The 24,529-nt window shown below is 44.7% G+C and overlaps 1 protein-coding gene across 1 annotated transcript in view; it reads left to right on the forward strand.

Annotated features, from left to right (window-relative positions):
- Window positions 1-24,529, forward strand: part of hivep2a (HIVEP zinc finger 2a) — a 96,283-nt gene that overhangs the window by 23,832 nt on the left and 47,922 nt on the right. Inside the window, exon 3 of the mRNA XM_079180366.1 lies at window positions 19,706-19,775. The gene's annotated coding sequence lies outside the window, so the exon portion shown is untranslated. The remainder of the gene's footprint in view (window positions 1-19,705; window positions 19,776-24,529) is intronic.

Below are 24,529 nucleotides of genomic sequence, written 5' to 3' on the forward strand. Positions count from 1 at the left end.
CAAAACTTCCCAAGACGATGTCTTCATATTGTATCTTTGCTCGATTCATTTTTTGGTTCATAAATTAATTGAATTAATAAGAAATAATCAACTTTTTTTACTTGCTTTGCCAGTTATTAACACTATAATATCCTTATTACTGTTCACTAGTATCAGCGTGGAAAAGCAATGTTGTACATATTTCTTTATTACGACGCAATACTGAATAATTCTATACCATTTAATATCTGACATTCTGTTACACAGCTGCACTGTGTGATGTTATATTACATCAGTACATTATTGTTACATTGCATGTTATACTACATCTTATACCACATACGTGTGTGTGTGTGTGTGTGTGTGTGTGTGTCATGATACTGCCCTGACCATCAGATAGCGAGCTAGCTGTGCTACCTGCGCTAACAGGAAGGCTGCCCTTCTGGTGACATTGGTGTAACGCTGGAATCCCCCCCCCCCAAAGAAAACGAGGTTGCGCAACAGTTAAACTCTTCCCTGTGTTGTTAGCATCGATTAGCTCGCTCCGTCTGACGTGTAACAGACACACACACGAGGCGCTCAGTTGCCAGTCCATCAGCTGGCAGATCAATCAGAGCCTAATGAGATAAACGAGCTCACTGATTAGCTAACGAACCGCTGGCTGACTGACTGACAGCAGCGCACACAGAGCCTCCCGTCAGCTCAGAGCATCCAGAGGTCTTTAGAACACAACTGAGACGGACATTATTATTATTATTATTATTAGTATTATTAGTGTGTTCCAATAGATTGTATCCAAGCTAGAGCTACACTCTTAGAAATAAAGGTTGCTAATTAGAATCATAGGGTTCTTCGGCTTGACACCACCGGAGAACCTTTATTGGATCCATGTGGAGCCTTTTCAGATGGTTCTACTCAGAACCAACATAAAGGGTGAGGCCCAGAACCATCCTTGAGAGGTTCCACCCAGAATCCCCAATGAGAGGTTCTACAGAGAACCCTTACGTGGCGTAATGGTTTCAGCCAGGAAACCTGTCGGTTCTTTCTAGCTTCTAGAGTTTCGTCTGGAACCCATCCAGGGGGTTCTACAGAGGACCCTTTCTAATTCCAAAGGTTTCATTTCGGACCCGTTCATGTGTTTCTACCGAGAACCCTTTTTATATTCCACGGGTTTCATAGAACCCACCCATGGAGGTCTACCGAGAACCCTTCTATATTCCAGGGGATCTATCTAGAACCCAAAGTGCAGAGACTGATGTAACAACAGTCCTTGAACTACTCTTTCTTCCATAAAGGTGTTTTTTTGGATGAATTGGAACTATTTCTTCTTGGTGGAACCTCAGTCCTTCAGGGAAAAGAAGCCTGTTTGGAACCCTTATATCCGAGACTGTATGCCTTTAAATGTCTCTAATATTTGACATACTCCTCCACCAGAATCATGTTTAATAAATGAGCAATAACTCTCCGTCAGCTGTGATTGACAGCTCCGTCCTCCTCACCCTGACACGCGGCTATTTATTGTATGCAGTGTGTGTTTGTGTGTCCTGGCGTGGTTTGCCGGTGTAACACTAAACCGGAGACCCCTGATGTCTCTGTGAAAAGGACACATGGCTGCAGCGTCCGTGGGGACAGCCTCCGGGTAATTTTAGATTTGTAGGGGGCAAGCCTGGACTGGATGACACACGGAGAGACAAATAGCTGAACGGACACAAACACGGAGAGAAAGCAGAGAAACTCAATGAAAATATCCGACACACACACACAGTTTTAACGTAAATCGTTCTCTCTCTTTGTCCTCATTTGCTCCGTTCTTCGTCACGTCGGGCTGCTGTTATGTCACAGGTGCAGAAATGAGGCATGTGGGATGATTTGAGTTTGATTTTGTGTAATTACAGTCGAGGGTAACCTTTCTGTTTTGAGGTTTGACTCGTTAACTCTAATGAACAGAAGTTTGGGGTAAACAGGCTGGATCTGCTGGGTTTTTCACTTAGGAGAGTTTATGGGTAACCTTTAAGAGCTGACGTCAGCTGCTCCTGTGCAGCCGGCCACTGCTGTGTGTGTGTGTGTGTGTGTGTGTGTGTGTGTGTGTGTGTGTGTGTGCGCGGTAGAGAGGCAGGCAGCAGTCTCTTTAATGAGGGTGAACTCAAGGGTTTGTACTTTGTCTTCATTTGGCCTGCTGGGAAGGTTGCTGGCACACTGGTATGTCTGTGTGTGTGTGTGTCTGTGTGTGTGTGTGTGTGTGTGTGAGACATCCTTGTTGTGAGTGGGAAGCCCCCTATACACACACACGGCAAGACTTCTATTAATGTACACCGCCTTATCAAGTAAGTTGAGTCGACTGTGTTTCTGTATGTGTATGTGTGTGTGTGTGTGTGTTTGTGTGTGTGTGTGTGTGTGTGTGCACATTGTTCCGCCCCCTGGGGGGGCGACAGGTGCCGCGGGCAACATGAAACCCTGTAGAGTGACATGGTGAGGGGGTGAGAGGGTGTGAAGGGAAAGGTAAGAGAGACCCTCACGTTAACACATGAGGCCGTGTTCCTGAAGCTCTGGGCATCAACCTGCTGCCAGAACAACCTCCTCTCTTCAGGGTTCTCCAGATGTTTGGAGCCTGAGCTGCAGAGATTCGCTCCTCGCTCGGCAACAAGAGAACGAGTGAGGTCTCAGGGACGGGTACGGGTACTCGATAACTTTAAGATATCGACTGAAAGTACCGAGAAGTGTCGAAACTTCTCCGGTCAAACTCACAATCCAGTCATTTGTAGATATGCCACGAAATAAAGAGGAAGTCTAAAGACCACAGAAGCCGTCACGCGGGCGGGAACAGAGGCGTACGTGTCCAAAGAACAGCAATCCGTCATCCAGCAGACCGCTGCTCGATCACCATGTGACACGAGAAGTCAATGTTCACGCATTTGTCACGTAACTTGCGTTCTGCAGCTTCTTCCGTAGTTATTTTAACCCAACAACGATCTTTTCCTGAACCTAAGTTTATGTTGAAATGACCGTATGCATGTAGAGAGCAGACATGAACTCGTGTTGCTGGCTGTTGTAATCAAAGTTATTTTCTGTTGCTTCAATCCTTATTTGCTTCTGGCAGCAATCAAACGAAGCAGATGAGTTATATTTACTAAAGAAAGTTGATTTCATTAAAAGAAGACTTTTATTTATGGCACTGGACGAGAGGGTTTCTAAAGGGACTCTGGTGCTCGGATACACCACCGCTGCTGCTGGCAGGGGGCCGACAAAATCAACGCTAAATAGAAATTCCTCCCAGTAGCCATGACTACGCTCTGTGATGTGTCCGTGGAGATTGTGACTCCATTGTTACGCAGTAATGTTACCTTTAAACAGACGTAACATAAGCGTACCTTCCAACAGGGTCTAAAATAATGCTCAAAGCATGAAGAATGATAAAAGACAGAAGTTATCCACCGACTTCATGTCATGTAGTGTAGAAGTGTTGACAACATGACAGATGGAGATAGAGAGAGAGAGAGAGAGAGAGAGAGAGAGAGAGAGAGAGAGAGAGAGAGAGAGAGAAAGGAAGGAAGGAAGAGAGAGAGACGGGGAAGCAGAGATAGACAAATAGACGGAGATAGTTTTCACTGCTGGAATTAGGGACAGCTGGCCTGTGTGTGTGTGTGTGTGTGTGTGTGTGTGTGTGTGTGTGTGTGTGTGTGTGTGTGTGTGTGTGTGTGTGTGTGTGTGTGTTGGCATAGTTTGGTTGCGTAACACTGAACTGGGTCCCCCTGTGGCTCAGAGGCTAATGTGGTCCCTCTCTCTCTCTCTCTCTCCCTCTCTCTCTCTCCCTCTCTCTCTCTCTCTCTCTCTCTCTCTCTCTCTCTCTCTCTCCCTCGCTCCCGCTCTCAGCCTCTCCCTCTCTCACTCTCTCTCTGTCTCTCACTCACTCTGTCTCTCACTCTCTCTCACTCACTCTCACTCTCTGTCTCTCTCTGTTAAATCCAATGAAGCTTTATCGACATGACGTTTTGATAACAGAGAACGCCAGAGCGTGAAAAATAAACAATGATTGGAAGACGATCAATAAAAGGCCCCGAGTTGAATTCGTTAATATAATCACAGTCTATGTTGTAATATTAATAAAAAAATATGCCAAATGCAATATAAATGTTGTATTTGTTTACTCTGCAGAGCCAGCAGACAAGATGCTGTTACAGTAAAAGAGACACCAGCTCCCCAGCTCCAGGGCTCTTTAGGGCCCCCCCCCCTTTGTTTGTGTCGAGGGGCACCTTGTTTTAGGGCCACGCCGTGTTTCCCATGATGCTTTGCTGCAGGGAAAGTCTGCTGTGGAAAGAACAGCCCTCGAATTTTCTCTGCTCCACTTCCAAAGCTACTGGTCGTCTACAGCAGAGTGTGTGTGTGTGTGTGTGTGTGTGTGTGTGTGTGTGTGTTTATGCATTTTGAGTGTTGGTATGCTTGTTTGTGTGTGTGTGTGTGTGTGTGTGTGTGTGTGTGTGTGTGTAACACTCCACATGTGGGCACTTGCAGGCATTCTCATTTGTTTTCGCATGCAGGTATGCGTACGTGTGTGTGTGGAATAATGTGTGTACGAGCGCTTGTGTGTGTGCTTGTCGGTTAACCAATTAAATGCTGCTTTACAAGGAGGAAGACTTTAGATTTGATTGGCGGGTCAAATTAAGGAAAGAGAGGAAAGAAAGACGAGAGGCGGGACAACTGTTAGCATGTAGATGACCACGTTGTCTTAAAGTCTGCTTCTGTAGTTCACTCTGCAGACACTTCATCTGGATACAAGACGTTTACGACAACACACATTATCAATAACACGTGTGGTTGATTGATTAATTGATTGACTACAATGGAAACAAGAAAGATTCAAAGTGGCTAAATCCAGCCACAAGAAATGGTTGCTGGACATCAAACGTGCTGAAATAACTTTATGTTTATTTGTGCTTCTCGTCATTGTGATATCTCAGGAAACGCCGCCAGAAAATGGCACAAACGTAAGCCGTGACTCAAGAATTCATATGCTAATTATGACAATTTCACACACATTTCTTATAGGATCAAATGATAAAGTAATGACATGAGGGACAGACATTAATGTAAAGCGTTAGTTGACTTTCAGAGGTTTGCTGCGTCATCTTTAAAACACGATAAAATATAAAACAAACATCCAGCTACCGAGTCGACACACGTCTATACGACGCTGAACTCCAGAGCTGCTGCTTGATCCTGTTCTTATATTCTCCTCGACACACAGACCTCGGCCTCTTCTAGTTTCCGTCCTGGTCTCCGCTTTGATCCAGCTTCTCACCAAAGGTACTGGATCAAACTGGTCCAACGGTCCGTTTAGGACCACAAACAGACCTGTTGGGCTTCTGGCTTGCTTTGTTTATTTCAGTTTAAATAATGAAAGCTGGCATAAGTAAGCATTTAAAAGACATTTAGTGATGATTACAAGTGACAAATAACTACATTTAGTAATGAAGCTTTTAGGGGTCAATGAAGGGTTCTCGGACCCCCCTAAGACCCCCGTATCGTGTGATCTGCTGAAGCAACAACCGGACCGGACAAGGCTCATGGAGGAGGGAGGAGGATGGAAGAAGAGAGGCATTTAAAGAGAGAAACCGATGGAGAGAGATTAATAAAGATAAAGAATGGAAAAATGAAAAGAAAGGAGTGAAGAAGAGAAAAGAGACATTTCCAGAGGACGAGAGATCGACCTGATAAAATACACAAAAACAGAAGTGAAACACCCTGAAACACGAGGCTGAGACAAAGAGAGACAGAAATAAAAACGCTTTTTGGAAGACAGAAAGTAAAACGGCCGAGCAGACAAAGACGGAGCCGGAGCCCGGCTGGGGACGAGGATGAAGCGCTCCTAGCCATATTTAATCATCAAATATTAATGCGGTAAAGATGGAATACAGGAAATTAATATTTCCCATTAACAAAGAAGGAGAGCGAGTAACGGCCACACAAAAGACAAACGGCCTCCATTCAGCGGTTTGACGACGGGATCCAAATCAGGTTACGCTCCACATCCTCCATCTTAACCTGAGCGCGCCACACATCCGCCCGCTCCTCTTCCTCTTTCTGCTCCCGGCTGTTTTGTTTAAAGTCATAAAACCATTCGCTCTTTAGCTTCGATGCTCGTTGCAGTGCTGTCTGGTCTGGACGTCGACGTCTTCACCGGATGAAATATGAATTCTGTAGGCGCTTGTTTCCATTGTTTCTGTAGTTTAAGCCGGTTTAAGTGTGTGCTATATTACATCCATGCTCTTTTCAAAGCATTTGACAAAAACAGCAATTTATGTTCTGGTGTGACTTTTGGTTACTTATTATGAGACGGTAGGCTTATTGTTTGGGTTAAAATTACTGTTTCAAAAGTGAAACTTAAACTTAAAGCACACGATCAGCTGTTAAGTGTCTGAAGTGAAACCATTGTGAACTCAACAGCTGGTTGGTTTCAGTGGGACACAAACAGCGGTTTGTCGGATGAAATCCTGTTTTGTTTGGTGTCTTTGAAGAGAGAACAGCTTCAGTTCCCCTCAGAAAGAGAATATTCTGAATATAGTGTTCACTTAAACGTGGATTCTTTTAGGTGTTTTTAAATACGTCCACAGCGGAACATTACTTTGCTCCATCTTCTGTAGTAAAACACCGACTGTGGAGAAGAAGCTCGTACAAACACACTTCTAAACTCCTGAACTAGTCCTTTAAAACGAGCTCCATGCAACGTGGTGAAAATGGTGCGATTGGAATAATGCGTGAATATTCCCAATTTCTGCCGACAGGACGGGAACACCTCGTGACATCACGATGTTAGCTCCAGAGTGGGCTCAAAGCCTTCTGGGAGCTGTAGTAGTTGAGCGACAACACGCCGTCCTGTTGAAGGGACGAGGCGTTCGAGCGAAGAAGCCGGAGGCGTTTCATCCGTCCATCCATCGCTGACAGTCGACGTCTCTTTCTTACCCCCCCCCCCCCCCTCCCTCCCTCCCTCCCTCCCCCCCCGCTCCGTCCTAACAAGGCGGATTATAAGTTTTCACACTGAGAGCAATCCAGATACGATCAAGTATTTATGTAAGCTGCACACTCACGGCTCAGATACATACAGAGCCCTCGACTCAACTTCTGTTTCATAACCAGCAGTCCCTCCTCTGTGTGTGTGTGTGTGTGTGTGTGTGTGTGTGTGTGTGTTTACGAGATAGCTTAAAGTCAACAAAACAGTGCTGAACTATAAATGTCCCGTTGATGCTGAGGAGAGAGAGCAGACATCTACTTGGCCTTCTTAGAAGAAGTGTGTGTCCGTGTGGTGTCCTTCAAGTTCAACCGCGTTCATTGATGGCGCGTTAATTAAATTTAAAAGTGAGAATATGAAATCATTTAACACTTATTATATCTTGTGAAAATAAACAGTAGAATGATATTTTTAGATAGCAGGCTGCAGGTGTGCATAATTCATCATTCTGTGTGTGGCTATACATAATACATAGTATATACATCAGTGTTAAACCAGGCGAAGGCTGCACAGTGCTGAGCTTTGCAAATATACTGCATCTTGTGACACACACACACACACACACACACACACACACACACACACACACAATAAGAACATATCAACACTGACCTGAGTTGGGCCCACTGTGCATTCATGAATATGTGATTCATATGAAATTCATAACAAATACATTCATGTTTAGTATTCTCAGTGCACAACAGGATGAGCCCCAGTGTCTCACACACACACACACACACGCACACGCACACACACACACACACAGACAAAGACATTTGGGGCGAGACTGAAGAAGGGTGGTTTAAACACACAGCGATCGTTTGAGTGTGTGTGCACACATGTCCGTGTTCATGATTGTGTATTTAAGGCATATTTGTGTACTTTATGAGCCGTTCCCTGTTTTGTTTGTCTGGCACACACACACACACACACACACACACACACATGAGGACACACTGGTTTCTCAGTAGTCCACTGATCTACAGGTGGCAATAACGTGCCAAAGAAAGACACTAAAGAAGAAGAGTGAAAGCTCGTTAACAGCACGTTGAAGAAGTTCAGGGCAGAAGTCTCCTCAGTTTTAGGCTACAGACCTATTTGTTCGTGGTTTGGGTTGAAATAAAGTCTTTCTGGCAGAAACTTCCCCCTCCTGCTCGTAAACATGGAGGATAACAACGCTTTGCAAATGTTTCGTGAGGAAGGAAATGTGTTTAACATGTAGACGTCCAAAGACACACTGTCAACCACCATGCACTGTGTAGAAGAAGTGGAGGTGGTCGTCATGACGTTATGAAGCCTCGAGTTCAGCAATTTGTCGCCATCTTGGATTACGACTGTTGCCATGTTGTTGATTTTTGCAACTGATAAATGGAAGTCACCATATCTGGACTGAGGAGTGACGTAGAGACGCCGTATATGTCTCTGGTAGAGACCTGTCAATCACTGTGTAGCCCCGCCCCTAAAGCATCCCCTGCTTTATGGTCTGTTTGACTCTAAATGGACCATCATTTACTAAATGAACATCATGCTGTATTGAAGAAGACTTGAAACTAGAGATTGAGACCATAAACTCATGTTTACAATGTTTACTGAGGTAATAAATCAAGAGAGAAGTAGAGTCATTTTCTCATAGACTTCTATACAACCAGAGGAGTCGCCCCCTGGTGGACATTAGAGAGAATGTAGCTTTAAGACACTTCCGCAGTAGCTTCACTCGTCAGAACTGAAGGTTGTCGCCTGGCTCTGAGTTTCATCTTTTTCAACTCAAGGCTTTGAGGGTGCACAGAGCACATAGAGCAACAAAAGGAGAGCACGAAACGCTTCTCTCTCATTGAAAACAATCAACAAAAAAACTTGCTTTGTCTAATCGGGGCTTTGCTGTGTCAGGTGTGTCCGCATCGTGTTGTACATCGTGTTACTTTAAGGTTTGTTTTTGCATTTTGGCAAACAGGGAGCAGACCGTCTACTTGGGTTTTCTCTGTCCTTTCAAGGTCCTCGTTGACCTTTAAACAGTGTACATGTACATTGTACTAGATGTACAGTATATTACATGTACAGTGTACTAGATGTACAGTATATTACATGTACAGTGTACATGCAGCACTGTGAGGCGGTGCTGGCTGTTCAGACATGAAGTGCTTATGTTTTGAGGGTGTTCACATCCGTCCACAAAGACCCCAATTTTCGGAGAAAGTAAAGTTGTTTGTTATTCAGACAATGAGAGAAACTTGAGACCTTATAATTTTAGATTCTTTATCCCACTACATTGTCCTTAAATTGAGGGACTTCGTAAACACACTGAACCATGTGTTTAAACCGTAGATGGGTCAATGGTGGGTCCCATTTGGGTTGCTTAGAAATGTTTATACCTCGTTAACTTCTCTGGCAATTATGATTTATTCATGTTTTTTTAATTTATTGATGTCTTTATATGTTTGTTATATATATTTGTATACATAAACCAACAAACACGTGCAGAAACTTTCAACTCTCAGTGCCTGTGCGTGAAAGTTTTCTTAATATATGTGTTGTGCATACACAGTATGTTTACATACAGTATAAGTGTGTGTGTGTGTGTGTGTGTGTGTGTGTGTGTGTGTGTTTGCGAGCACGTCCTTGAAAAAGTGCCATATGTGTTGGCCCGGCGCCTCCCCCCCAGCCGTGGCCCCTCCATCTATTTCTGGCTCTGCGTCACGCCTGGGCTTTACTCCTGTGGCAAGAGGAGTGTTTCTCTAGGGCTCCCACTCTGCTATACACACACACACACACACACACACACACACACACACATCCTCCGACAGACACACTCTCTCACACACACACACACACACACACACACACATGCCTGTCTGGTGAACGAGTGAGCACACTCAGATGTAAACACACAGAGTGACGGACGGACTGGAGAACGGATGGATGGATGGATGCTGACGAACTGGACGTAATGGGAGTTTAAACTTGGAGTGCATGTGTGTATGAAAGAGTGAGTGTGTGTGTGTGTGTGTGCAGATGTGTGTGTGCCACTGAAAGAGAGAGAGAGAGAGAGAGAGAGAGAAAGAGAGAGAGAGTGTGTGAGAGGGTCGGCCGGTCGGTGTTTCTGTTACCGTGGACACAGTGTGAACACAGAGGAATGCTTTCGGTGATAGAAAGGGAAAGACGTCCAGGTTGGTTTACTGTCTGTCTCTCTATGTGTCTCTCTGTCTGTCTGTCTCTCTATCAGTCTGTCTCTCTATGTGTCTGTCTATCTGTCAGTCTGTCTCTCTATGTGTCTGTCTCTCTATGTGTCTGTCTCTCTATGTGTCTGTCTCTCTATGTGTCTGTCTCTCTATGTGTCTGTCTCTCTATCTGTCAGTCTGTCTCTCTATCTGTCTCTCTACCCGTCCATCCATCTGTCTTTCTACCTTTACTGTGTATGTTTATGGCGTCTTTCTTTTCTTTCTTTTCTTTTTATTCTTTATGACGCTTTATTTGTCTGTTAAGGGGGTGTCTTCCCGTGTGTGTGTGTGTGTGTGTGTGTGTTGCGACCAAGCAGGGGGGGATGTCCTCGTCCACCGTTGTCGTGGCGATGCAGCAGCTGTGAATGACAGCGCGAGGTAATCGTGTGACAAGAGAAGCTGTGACATAAAGTCCTTCTACCTGTCTGTCTGTCTGTCTGTCTGTCTGTCTGTCTGTCTGTCTGTCTGTCTGTGTTTTAAAACCCTCATCACGGTATTCTCTCCCAGGGGTTCTGATGTTAATGGACACACACACACACACACACACACACTGGACAGCTGACTGTCTCACACAGTGGTGTCAGTTCCCTCCATTAACCGAGGGGTGCCACCGCGACACACACACACACACACACACACACACACACACACACTCCCAGGGTGTTGGTCGTCTCGAGCCTTGAGAACGGTGATTTACAGGGAAACAGATTGAGCTGTGTGTGTGTGTGTGTGTGTGTGTGTGTGTGTGTTTTATGACTCCCTCTCTGCTGGGACCTCCCTTGTATTACAAGTCACTCCGTTGTACACACAGAAGTACACAAACACACGGGGAAGACGTGCGATATCAGCAGCCTTGAGAGCGAGTCCTTGTCGTCTCTTTTCTGTCTTCATGTCTTTTATTTGCTGTGTTATTGGACTCTACGTTTACCTTTCTACTGGTCCGTTTCTTTTTTTTTATCAGCCTCTTCCTCCTTTCTCACCTCTTCCTCCTCTTTTACCTAATTCATTTCCTCGTATCCTTCCTTTCTTCTGTGGAGTGTTTGCTTTCATCTTGTCTCCTCATCTAATCTCTGCTTCTCTTGCTGTAAACTGTGACCTCAGATAAACTTTTATTTTTTAAATTAGCTTGATCCAGTGTCGGATCATTTGTGCCTTTTTAAATCCTGATTAATATGCGTATTTAGGTTGGATTTTATATTATCAATATAGGTTCTTAGTTTAATATACATCGTTCATAGAGACACAGTGGAAAAGACTGGCAGACAGTTCACTCAACGCTGTAGACGGAAGGACAAATAAAGTGACAGATAGACGCCGACATGAGACGTGCTGTCAGAGAGACAGACAGACAGGTTGGGAAGCAAGAAGACAGACACACAGACAGATAGACAGACAGAGACAGACAGACAGACAGACAGACAGACAGACAGACAGACACACAGACGCTCCTGTCCTCCTAGAGAGAAGCGTAGGAAGTCGACGCCGCTCCGCCAAGTGTGTTAAACCATTTTTCCATTCACAAATTCTCAGACAGTGAAGTGTGCTGCTTCTGCCCTGGTATGTGCACGCACGTGTGTGTGTGTGTGTGTGTGTGTGTGTGTGTGTGTGTGAGTACGTGCATGCGGCGGAGTCGTCTGAGTAGGCGATGTGTGTGTGTGTGTGTGTGTGTGTGTGTGTGTGAGAGGCCACAGTTGAACGCTTCACCTCAGCAGCGATAGCGCTGCTCATTTAAATGGGATTTGATTTAGTTTTTTTGTGGAGACTCTGAAGGTGAGAACTTTTTCTTCAAATAACAGCAGCTATCGGCTAACAATGCACTGATGGTGATTAAACCAAAAAAAACGTAACTTTCCAACTGCACTGTATTCTGTTCGGTCCCGTTTATTTGCGTACGGTATGAAAATGATCCCGCAGAGACATCTGATCCATCACAGCGAACACTAGCTGCTGTTATTGGTCTGAATGTTGTGAAAAGTGTCCTCTGCTGCACAGGAAGTAGTGCGCTGAGTTTGAATACTGGAGACGTGGTCGTTTGCATGCAGCTCAGCTGACAGCAGCAGGCAATGCTCACGGTCCACTTTAAGGCAGTAATGTTATCACCATATGTTCTTTATATCGATGGAGACTGCTCAGTACTATGACACACATGTAGAATAATAATCATGCTTAATAAACAGTTGTAAGAGTATATGCAACACTTCTTGGCCGTCTCACCGCTGCACAACTTCTGACTAAAATGAAGAAACAATGTCAAATATTTTCAGTTAATCGTAAACTTTATTTCCGTTTCTGTCTTGTTCTTCGCATTCCTTCTCTCTGACTTCTATCTGTCTCTCCAGCTGTGCGTCTGACCTATATTTCTGCTTCTTCAGTGTGTGTGTGTGTGTGTGTGTGTGTGTCTGTGTGTGTGTGTCTGTGTGTGTGTGTGTCAGTCGTAACTCAACCACAAAACTCATGTTACCAAACACAACCTAGCTTCCTCTTAGTATCCTTAACACACACACACACACACACACACACACACACACACACACACGCTTAAGCAGGACAGGTGGCTGCATCACCTTGATGTCCAGTCTTACGACACATTCCACGTTCATCTCTCTCTCTCTCTCTCTCTCTCTCTCTCTCTCTCTCTCTCTCTCTGCAGGTATAAGCCCCTTATACCTTCTGTGCTGCAAACACTGCCAGGACCTCACACACACACACACACACACACACACACAGCAGGTTAGTGGCAGTATATCATAGCCTCTGGTCGGCCTGGCAAACAGCGCTTCATGATGGAGGGATGAGGGGAGAGAGAGGGATGGACAGATGGAGGCAGACGGGGGGAAAGAAATAAGAGATAGGATAGAAGTGAGGAGATGGATGCAGGAACGGAGGGATGTTGACGGAATGATGGAGGAAAGGATGGAGGGAGGAGTGGCGAAGGACAGATGGAGGGAGGGATAGAGGAGGAGATGTGGAAGGGATGATGGAGCATCAGGGTGGGGGAGTGATGGGGGGGAGAGAAGGGGTGATTGGGGAGTGACGGGGGGAGTTATAGAGTCATGGAAGGACAACATATTCTCACTCCCAACTTTTCAAACTCACTGTAGCGCCGGTTTTGGACGTGACGGGTTTAAGAAAAGGATTAAAAGACGAGTAAGCTTGTTACGTAACGTACGTACGCTGCGTTAGTTAAATGTGTGAGTTGGGTAATAAAATAAAGGTCAAAGCGTCGGGATTTCACCAGTTTGGAGGGATGATGAGGAGTGAATAAAGACGAACAAGGAGCGAGGGAGAAAAAGAGAGAAAAAGAGATGAAGGTAATATGAGGGGGAGAGAGGTTTTAGGAGAGAAGATGAGGAATCGTTGCTTATTGTAAAACATGTTCTCTCCTCTTCTCTTATTCTTATTCTCTCCACATCCTCCTGTTCCTGTCATCTCTCTCTCCAGACGTTCCTCCTGTCTCCGCCCTTGTCCTCGCCTCACCTCTCCACTCATCTCCTCCTCTTTTCCTTTCTTTTTTCTTCTTGTCTTCTCTTTGTCATTTAATTTCTTCCGTCCTCTCTTTGCCCCGTCATCCATCTTCCCTTCTCCTAATTTACCATCCTCCTCTCACCCCCCCCCCCTCCTGTCCTCTTTCTTCTCCTTCCCTGTTCCTGTGTATCCTCCCTCCTCTCTCCTTTACTATCTATTCTATACTTTTAACCCGTGTTTCCTCATCATCTGTTCATGCCCATAGATTGTCTCTCTCTCCTCTCGTATATCCTCTCTCCTCCTCCTCCTCCCGCTATCATTCTCCCTCCTCTTTCCAGCGTAATCTGAATTTAACTGCTTTGCACATTGCAGCGACATGTTCTCAGGAAAGGCCCAGCTGCTTCTCCGTCAAAACGAAAGAGAAAAAAGCGATAAAGAGGCCTGGCGCTGCGAAGACACGGAAACTTAGACGTTGTTAACTGGTTTCTCTCGGCCAAACTTTACTCTGTCTCTCCAGCGTTGTCGTTCTCTTCCCAGAGGTGTAAAAGTAAGTGTTTTTGAGTGTGTGTGTGTGTGTGTGTGTGTGTGTGTGTGTGTGTGTGTGTGTGTGTGCGATAGAGGAAAGAGGCGATCGTGTGTGTGTGTGTGTGTGTGTGTGTGTGTGTGTGTGTGTGAGGTTGGAATGTGGAGGCTCGTAAGTCACCTCTGATTTTTCCACTCCCGCTGGGTCACATCCCATTATCAGTTTTATACGAAAGTAGGAAATTCCTCTGTGGTCTCTGTGTGTGTGTGTGTGTGTGTGTGTGTGTGTGTGTTGGGGGGGGGGGGGGTCTGGTTCCATAATGAGCAGCTTAACAGTGGAATAAAAATTGGGCATTTTCCTTCCCCTTTCCTTCTCTCTACAGTGCAGAACTTCCATAAAATCCCCCAAAAAATCAATCTCACATTCTTCTGGTCGGTCCAGTGGAGCACATGATGCACAACGTATGTTAACGGTGCTTCTTTATTTTAATAATTACTTTGTGGATGTTTCATTCACCCGACGGATGGATTGAGAGGATTATTTGAGTGGTTTGACGTTCACAGAGCTGACGGTGTTGTTCAGATGTTCTCAAATCTCAGTCGGCTCAATTTGTCACGTGATGAAAATCAAATGTCATTTTTTATTTTCTTTGTTTCTTTCTATGGAAAGTATGCAGTTAAAAAGACCAAAGAGCTGATAGAACAATAGCCACGCTGTGAGGAGAAGACAAAAAGAAACAGAATATAGACGGATTATTGTATTTAACAGGAAAACTCGTCTCTGATGTGATAATCACAGGAATTAAACTTCCTGTTGCTTCACTATTTGGGTTAATTGTAGTTGTGTTGTTGTTATGCATTGAATATAATACAAGTTATCCATAAAATATAACAGTCAGAATTCATCCGTTTACTCAAAGATAGCAGAGGAAGTATATTGCTGCAGGTTGTTGGTTTTAAAGGACGGCTGGTTGAATAGTTACACACAAAAGTCACCTCGAGGTCCAGAAGATAATTGTGGTTTTAGGTTTTAATTAATTAAGTGATTGATTGGCCGAAGTTCTGAGTCAAACTTGTGACCTTTGTATGTTTCAGACAAACTGATGAATAATTGTGTAACAGCCCTGCAGCATTTACATGATATTAGTTCTTATGAGTGATGTGAGTGGATGTACAGTATGAGCCGGTCAGACGTTGCGTTAGCTGCTGGTGGTGCGCTTGTTATGTGATCGGTGGTTGTTTGCTCCGTTTGTCTGGTCGGTTGATTGTTTTAATATTTTAAAACTGGAGCACAGCTGGAAAGAGTCCGGTGATGAGAAGCAGGAATACAACAGTTCATGGCTGTGAGAGACGGGTTCACTGGAGGATTGAGGAGGAAAAAACAGAATAGGGAAGAGATGAGAATAGAATCCAACATCTTCCTCACCCGGCCGGAGGCCAATTCACTTCCCAGTCTGCTCTGAACGGAAAATCAACAGAGGGGATATTCCACCCCTCTTTGTTTCTCCTCCTGCCCTCCTGTGTCTCATCTCTACCTTCATCTTCCAGTTTGGAGAGAAGGTAGGAAAAGAAGACGGAGGGAGAGGGATGCGATTAGCGGGATCTGATCCTTTACTTTCAGAAAATCACGCGGCTTTAAAGGTTGTTGTTTTTTTTGTTACATTGATTCTCTTTTATCGGCGAGCAGGAACGATGTTAGCTGTTTATTCACCAGCCTTTTGCTGGTTAACAGACTCCCAAAACTCACTTGCTTCCTGACCTCGTTTTGGCACCAGAACATGCTGCTTTAGAACAGAATCAAACTCCTGATGACGGTCGGTAACCGGCCCGGGAACCAGCCTGCACCAGTCGGCCACACGTTGCCAGAGTTTGACTGGTGGCTGCTGCTGATTTGCCGACCTGCAGCCATGTATTCCAGATGTTGTGGATTCGGATCCAACTTGTGACCTTGTTGCATGTCATCCCCTCTCTCTCTCTCTCTCTCTCTCTCTCGCTCTCTCTCTCTCTCCGTTGAATTTTTCCTTAAAATCGTTTTTTCGTCATTCTTTCCACACTCGGCAGATAGAAAATGTGAATAATGCGTCGCCGGCTACATGATCGTGGGGCGGAGGATAGTCTTTGCGGACACAACTGGCTGGTTAGTTGTTCAGATCACCGATCTGGCTGCAAAGAGCTACAGTGAGGAAGTCTTTCAAGGCGTCCGCGTGAGAGACGTGCACTCGTACAGACGTCGACCTCTGAGGCACGGTGAACGGTGAACGCTTTGAGGCCGATGCTCGGTCGCACCGGGTGACATCCCGCTTTATTACCACAAACACACACACACACACACACACACTGTGGCTTCATTGTGTCTCACTGATGTCTTTAGATCGCTTTAGTGCATTAAAGTTGCAGGAATAGTAAACGGGGAGGAGGTGATCAGAAGAACAGCCGTTACGTTCGAAATGGAAGCAGTTTGTTGAAAAGCAATAATTAATGTGCTTTGTGGTGTCACATAGCTTACATCAGCTTCATTAGACGTGTGTTTACCTCCACGCTAATGATCTCACCCTGATTAAAGGCTCTGAACTCACATCCTTTCATCCAGTTATTACACGTGTGCTGATGTGATCATAATTATGTCTGTGAGTGGAACAGAAACGACACACTTTCGTTTACATGTAGTCTCTTTCATATGGTGTGTGTGTCAAAGGTTGGAACATGCTGTTCATGGAATCAGTCGCTGGACTCAGCAGAACGGGATTATGGGTAAAACTGTAGATTAAGAGGAATCATGTTAGAATATAAAGAAGAAGACTCAACACAGCTGGACGGCTTCATTTTCCTCTTTGGAAAAGCTCGATTCAGACGGATGGAAACACTCTGAACTCGCCGTCTGTGTGTGTGTGTGTGTGTGTGTGTGTGTGTGTGTGTGTGTGTGTGTGTGTGTGTGTGTGTGTGTGTGTGTGTGTGTGTGTTTTGACAGACATGAAACAGAAAAACAGTGTCATAGTTTTTTCCCTGCCTTCCTCCTGGCAGACCAGAGCGAGAGGACGACTCGGAAAAAAATTTGATCTCAAAACAGCCGTCCCACTGTGTGTGTGTGTGTGTGTGTGTGTATGTGTGTGTGTGTGTGTGTGTGTGTGTGTGTGTGTGTGTGTGTGTGTGTGTGTGTGTGTGTGTGTGTGTGTGTATGGCACATGTGACTGTCCACTTCTCTGTCACTGTGTGTTTTGATGTTTTCCATCCATTACATTGTCTGCATGGTTTGTGTGTTTTCCTTTTCCATCTGTGTGTGTGTGTCTGTGTGTATGTCTGTGTGTGTGTGTGTGTGTCTGTCTGTGTGTGTGTGTGTGTGTGTGTGTCTGTGTGTGTGTGTGTGTGTGTGCGTGTGTGTTTCCGTTCACCACATTTTAAACCATGTGGCAAAGAAACGACAAATCAGATGAACTGGAGGAACTTTTCCTGCCTGTGAGATTTCTCTCTCTCTCTCTCTCTCTCTCTCTCTCTCTCTCTTTTATCTCTCACCCCTCCTTCTGTTTCTCTCTCTCCTCCCCCTCTGCCCTCTCTCTCTCTCTGTTTCTCCCCCCTTTTGCCTCCCCTCTTTACCTCCATGCCACCTCTCCCATTTGCTCTCTCACATTTACCACTTGTCTCTCTTTCTCCCCCTTATGTCTTTTCTTTCTTTCCCCCTCTCCCCATCTCTCCCCCCTGCCTCCTCATTCCCCTCTACCCCTCCCTCCCTATTTGTCTTCCTCTCCCTCTCTTCCTCCCATCTCTCTTCCTCCCCTTCTCTCTCACACTCTCTTCTTTCTTTCTCTTTTTTTTCCCGATCTGCTTTGTCTCTCTCTTTCCTCTGCCTCACATTTCTTTTGCTCCCCCTTTTGCTTCCTCTCTCCCACACTTTTTGACTCACTCACCCTTGTCTTTCTCTCTCCGCTTCCTCCCCCTTTGCCTCCTCTCTCTCCCTCCTCCCTCACTCTTCAATGTATCTTTCTCTCTCTCACTCCCACCTTTCTTTTCTCTCATTTCCCCCCCATGTCTCCTCTCTCCCTCTCCCCCAATTATATTGCTCTCTCTCACTCTCTCTCTCTCTGTGTCTCTTTCTCTCCACCCCCTCTCTCCCCCTCTTTTATCTCTCTCTCTCTAGCTCTCATTTCCTGCAGAAGACACTATTTAGTGTGTGTTTTAAAATGTGTGTGTGTGTGTGTGTGTGTGTGTGTGATAGTAAAAAGGGAGGGTGGGGTTTCTGCTTCACACCTCCGGTGACCACTTCCTCCTCCACATCCTGTTTATATCCTGTAGCGATAGTGACCGGATTCCCTCAGAAATGCACACAAACACAAACACACACACGCACACACCGAGAAACCCCGAATTAAATCCACAAACACACACACACACAAACACACACACACACAGACACACACACACACACACACACAATAGAACCACTAGAATATCCACAAATACGAAGACAAACAGAAACACTTTCAGGACTCACAAACACAAAGACACATTTAACCTCTTGGCGTGCAGCCTTCCTCTCAGTCGTGAGACTTTAAAAGTATCCGAGTACTTCTAATATTTCATGTATCTGCTCGTTACAGGTTTTGATTGAAGCTCCATAATTATTACGCTTCGTAAAACATTTAAACTCAATTTACGTCTTTTTTTTTTTTGGGCTGTACTGTTTTATCAAAAGCAACATAGTGGACATGCTTTGTACATCATTTTAAAGACTTTTATTGTAAATCCATCCTGACATATCGGTTATTTTAGTTTAAAACGTTACTTTTCAGGAAGAAAAACAACTCTTCTAAATACTTTCCGTTGGTTAAATATGTGTAAGACGCACAGATAGATGTAAAGGGTGACAAATAGCATTGATTTATGAAGATTATTTGGTATTTAAGATGTGTTTTTAAATGAAGGTTAGCTTGAGTAGCCTTTTGGACCCTAAGCCTTTTTTAGGCCTTTTCTCGAAAATTGTAACCCATACAAAAGAGACTACAATTCTGTAACTACAAGGTCTATTTTAAAAATGTTGATGCTTGAATAACACTAACACGATTGTGAGATTTGATGAGATGAGTAAATATTGTGTATATGTTACTGGTTAATAGTAGCTGAACACAGCAAACACAGCAAACAGGGAAAATTCCCAAGTTCGTCTGAAGAAAAAGCACTGTAATTTATTAAATGAGGCCCTGGCTAGCCTAAAAACATTCCCAATTCATAGCACAAAGGGTGCAGGTACCTCACAAAAAGATTTGGTGTAAATAAAGTGAAGCAAACCCCAATTATAGGTGTTTATCTAAACAAAAACATGCAAAATTCTCATTTTATATACTTTATAATTATATATTTCACTTTATTTGTCACTCATATTGTACAATCTATCCTAACAGAGCTGTTTAGCATCATTTTGGCATAGATAGATTAAAAATCTCGTAAACCCCAAATGGGGCTCGCTCGGGTCCAGGGGGTTAAAGTCCCGAACACACGCTCACGATCTCTCTCTGGTGTTTCCTCACAGGATGGCCACGTGAGGACACTTTGTGTGGGGACTCCCGCTGGAAGCAGACTGAGCGCGTGCAGACCAACAGGTGAGCTGAACGCGACACGCTCGACATGAAACGGCTCCTCAGAGACCGTCGCAGGTTCATAAACACTGAGGGGAACCCAGCGGCGTGTTTTCGGGGCCAAGAATGTTCCTAAAAGGCTTGTTTTCCACTTATCAGAGTCTGTGTGCGCGTAACGTGAACACATCTTGTACAGGATGATTCAGGGTCGTATCCGTAAACTTTGGATGCTCTCCATGCAGCTCGGGAGTATTCTCCACATTTAGAATGTAACGCAGCATTTCAAAACAACATAAATCCAATTGTAGAAATGTGCCTCGCTGAAAACATGGACGTCATCTAAGAAACAGGGAATATATGAACGTTTCACATGGGAGCACGGGTCTCCTTCTTCTCTGTTTATTTTATTATATATATATATATATATGGTACTTGTTTGGCTGGTATTTGGGGTATTTCTCTTCACTATGGAATATCCACAGCTGGTTTCTGAGCTGCTTCCTGAGAAAAGGAATCCGGGATCAAGTCAAAATAGGGACAAACAGCAGGAGAGGGCAGCATTTCAATGTGACCACAAACGGAAGTGGAACTAGAAGTCAGCTGCAAAACACACACACACACACACACGCATGCATGCACACACACACACACATGCATGCACACACACATTCCAGCGGGCTAAATTAGCATCAGTAGAAGTGGCTCGGATGATTTTGGTTTGACACAGACTGTGTCTGGTAGACCAAAAATAAAGAACGTTAGAAAGCTGTAAAAGAATATGTTACCTTCCCTGACAAACACACACACACACACACACACACACAAACACACACACACACACACACACACACACACTGTAATATATATCGCTCCTGGACTACAAAGGCATTACGAGTGACTACGAGACAAAATACGAGAAGGTGTCATGAAAAGTCAATGAGAGAGGTGTGTTTGGGAAGTTTTCGGGGGAAGTCACAGTGAAGCTGTGATGATGGCTTAGAGAGCTTCGTGATCTCACACACACACACACACACACACACACACACACACACACAGGCTTTCAGCAGGCTGCTGTGTGCCAAGGTTATGAAATAATTTGCGTCCGCGTGCCTTTCAACACAATTCGTCTTTGCCTCCATTCAAGCCGAGACACGACTCAGGGAGAGATAAAAATAGAACCTCGCTGACCTCTTCTTCTCTCTCTCTCTCTCTCTCTCTCTCTCTCTCTCTCTCTCTCTCTCTGTCTCTCTCTCTCTCTCTGTCTCTCTCTGTCTCTGTCTCATGGCCATCTTTACTTGGAATTTGGATGCCTTGATATCATCACGAGCGTTTGTGTTTTGCAGCCCCGTGCTCGGCAACGACGAAAATCTAATTACGCGCTCGCATGCGGGACCGAACGAGGAAAAAGGCAAAAGCGAACAGGTGGCAAACAGCTGGAATAAACCAGATACAAATGCTGAAAATATTAAACTCATAATAACTCCAAACAGCCGTTTTGCTGAGGACGGAGAACAAGCGAGCGGCTGCCGTGCAGCAAAGACAACAACTGTCTGAGACGCAAACACAACACGTGTGTGTTCTTCTTAAAGGACGTAGATATGAGCGGCTTCAGTGCCAAAGCGATGAGATGATCATGAAAGTCGTGTCACCAGATCTTACTGAAGGAGATTTTAGATGAAACACTTCCCTGTTCTACCGTGACAACGTTTCATTTTGACTTCAAAACATCCTGATACAACATCCAGATGTTTCCCTCAGCTGTAACATCTGCAGTCAAATGTATACACTGACAGTACTTTTAACCAACCTTTACTTTACTTAAAGTATTTTTAATGCGGATTTTTTTAGACGTAATGAAGTCTTTATACGTTGTTGTATTAATACTGTACTTCTGCTCAAAGTAGCTAAAATGTATATATTTACAAGAAGTATTTTATGACAATGTGACTAAAACAATCAGTTATTTCACATTCAATTAAAGGATCAGTTTTCTTCCCATCTTATGCACAAAACAGACCAAAGTAGGACAGTAAACGGTGTGTCAGTGTGGCTGCTTTCATTGGTAACGATTCATTAAGACGTAGACGTGCACGCTGCTGCCGAGCTGGTCGGACTCGTTCCCGTTTCCCGCAGAGAGGCTGCAGACGAGTGCGCGGTGCTTTTAATTAGACTATTTTCCCACTCGTTGAATCATCGGCTGCAACCTTCAACATTTTTGCTGAGCGCGCAGAAGCCAGAAGTGAATTATGTACGAGGGTCAGCGCCGCACGGCGGCCTCGTCGTACTCGATTAACCTCTGTCAGGAGTACACAACAACACGCTGGAGCACACGTGTAAAAGGGAAACTGTGTGAGACGTCCAGTAAATGATGATCAGTCTGCTTAACAGCAAAGCAGACGTCATCGTTAAACCAGCTGTTGGCCAATCAGACGGCATGGAACTCTCCAACTTCCTTATTCTGTAGACGAGGGACTTTTTCTCTCACAGAGGATCCAGTTTGTGGACAGATCCAAGTGTCGTTGCTTTGGATATCGGTGTGTTCAGAGTTCTTCAGGAGGAGCCGTCAAAACATTTCAGGTCAGAACTTCCTGAAATCAAACATTTTTGTTTGAACCGATGCCGCTAGGATTCTATCGATAAGAGTACTCGTATAGATGCTCTTATCAGTTCTTTTGTAGTAATTTGTGAGAAAAAAAGACAATTAATTAAGAAAATAATCAACATTTCTTTATTATTCGTGTATGTCAACAAATAGTCTCAGCTTTCTCAGCTACACTTGATCTCAGTGATTATGTCTCATTGGTGATCCGGTTCTTGTGATCAAACTCCGTGTGACATCACTAACGTATGACATCACTAACGTCACCTGACGGCTGCTCCACAGACAGACTGATGTTCTGCTTGTTGGTCACATGTTGCGATAAACGTACTCGTGAGGGTTTTTATCGTGTTTGAGGCGACCAGAGTTCTCAGCGTCCGTGCGTTGCGTGTCGCTGAGGCGCTGTCCGTGGTGCTGAAGCGGAGCGGAGGTGATCGGCGGACGGACGGAATAATGCGTCTTAGTTTGGTTTCTTTTGTCCGCTTTCTTTTCGTGTTTGTAAAGAGAAAGAGACAAATAAAGATCTGCAGGATGCAAACAAACGTTTCTACGTCTCATTCGGACAGAGAATCGTTCATAAGTATACAAATATTTAGCTCCCTGCTAGTGTTACGCTCTGATGTGAGTGCACTGATTAATACTTCTGGATTTTAAACAGTAGCCTCATGTTGTTGTTGTTTAGCCGTTCGAATGCTGTTGCATGGTTGAATCAATGGATGTAACAGCAGTGAGTTATGTACGAGGGTCACACTGGAGCACTTGTAAAAGGGAAACCGTGTGAGACGTCCAGTGAATGATGATCAGTCTGCTCAACAGCAAAGCAGACATCATCATTAAACCAGCTGTTGGCCAATCAGACGTCATGTAACTGTCCAACTTCCTTATTCTGAAGACGAGGGACTTTTTTTCTCGCGGAGAATCCAGGCTGTGGAATTGTGAATGTTACGTAATCACATTCTTTCCCGCAATAAAGGTCGACGTCTGTCTCAATGCACGAGCCCTTTAGTTACTTCCTCGGTCCATCGATGGAGAAAATGAGCCGACAGGAGAACACGCAGCTGACCCAGAATCCTGTTACAGGGTCACAAAGACGTCCTGAACTCTGAATGTCAGCGTGGTTTCTGCATCGCCGCTAATATCACTTTAGCTGGAGGTTTTGTGCAACAGCAAGAAAATTAGGTTTGTGAGCGCACATCTCAGTTTTTCCATTAGGTAATGGACAAATCTGTAAACTGAAGTTATTTGTTCTTCGCTCAGCACGCAGACATGTGAGCGTGTGCTCTTTGTATTTCTGTCCTTGAGAGGATTTGAAGCCTCGAGGGGGGTTTTCTGGTCCTCGCCTCTGTTTGAAGGTTGAGACTTGGTTTAAGGGTCATGGTTTGAGTTGGTGACGGTGGAGGTGAAGGTATGTCAAGGAGGGTCCTCACAAGTATAGAAGTGCACATGTGGAAGACGATACAGCTGTGGAAAGGCTGCATCTCTTTCTCCGTTTTCCGTCGTTGCCCAGTTTTCGTGGTTTTACTTTGAAATCTGAGATTCTTTAAAAGCAGAGGACTTAAGAAACGAAGCACCTTTTAGTTATTTTACAAAAAAAAAGTTTGTCTTTTTTTTTTCATCTCTCTCTCTTTTCACCCTCTACTTAAATTCAAACATCCATCATTGGCACGACCGTCACCGCTGTGTTGCCAAAGCAATACAATCCATAACAATCTGGAACTCGTGTGTGTGTGTGTGTGTGTGTGTGTGTGTGTGTGTGTGTGTGTGTGTGTGTTGATGTATTTCCCATCAGCCCTGGTCATCCTTACCCAGCCCTTTCCCAGAATCCACCACTGACTCACTTAAAATATATTACGAGTCAGCTGTTTGACTCTTAAAAACTCATTGAAGACAAAAGAAAACTCGTCATTGTTTTAAAGCGAGCGTTCTGTTCTCTATTCAGTCACACCTGTCGAGGTATTTGCAACCTGCAGAACTAGAACGCCCGGTTTGTTTTCTGTACGTATGTGTGGAGAACAATAAAGACGTAGAGGAGGCAGCTTAACGGGGGGAACCCTGAACGGTTTGGTGAAGCTGCCACATGTGAGCGAGTCTGTGGACGGTGAAAGAAACGCAGCTCCTCGGGGCTTAAGTGAGGAGAAAGAGATGTGATGACGTACAGACGGGTTAGATGACACCTGTC

Source organism: Pholis gunnellus, assembly GCF_910591455.1.
Source record: "Pholis gunnellus genome assembly, chromosome: 19".
Classification (NCBI taxonomy): domain Eukaryota; kingdom Metazoa; phylum Chordata; class Actinopteri; order Perciformes; family Pholidae; genus Pholis; species Pholis gunnellus.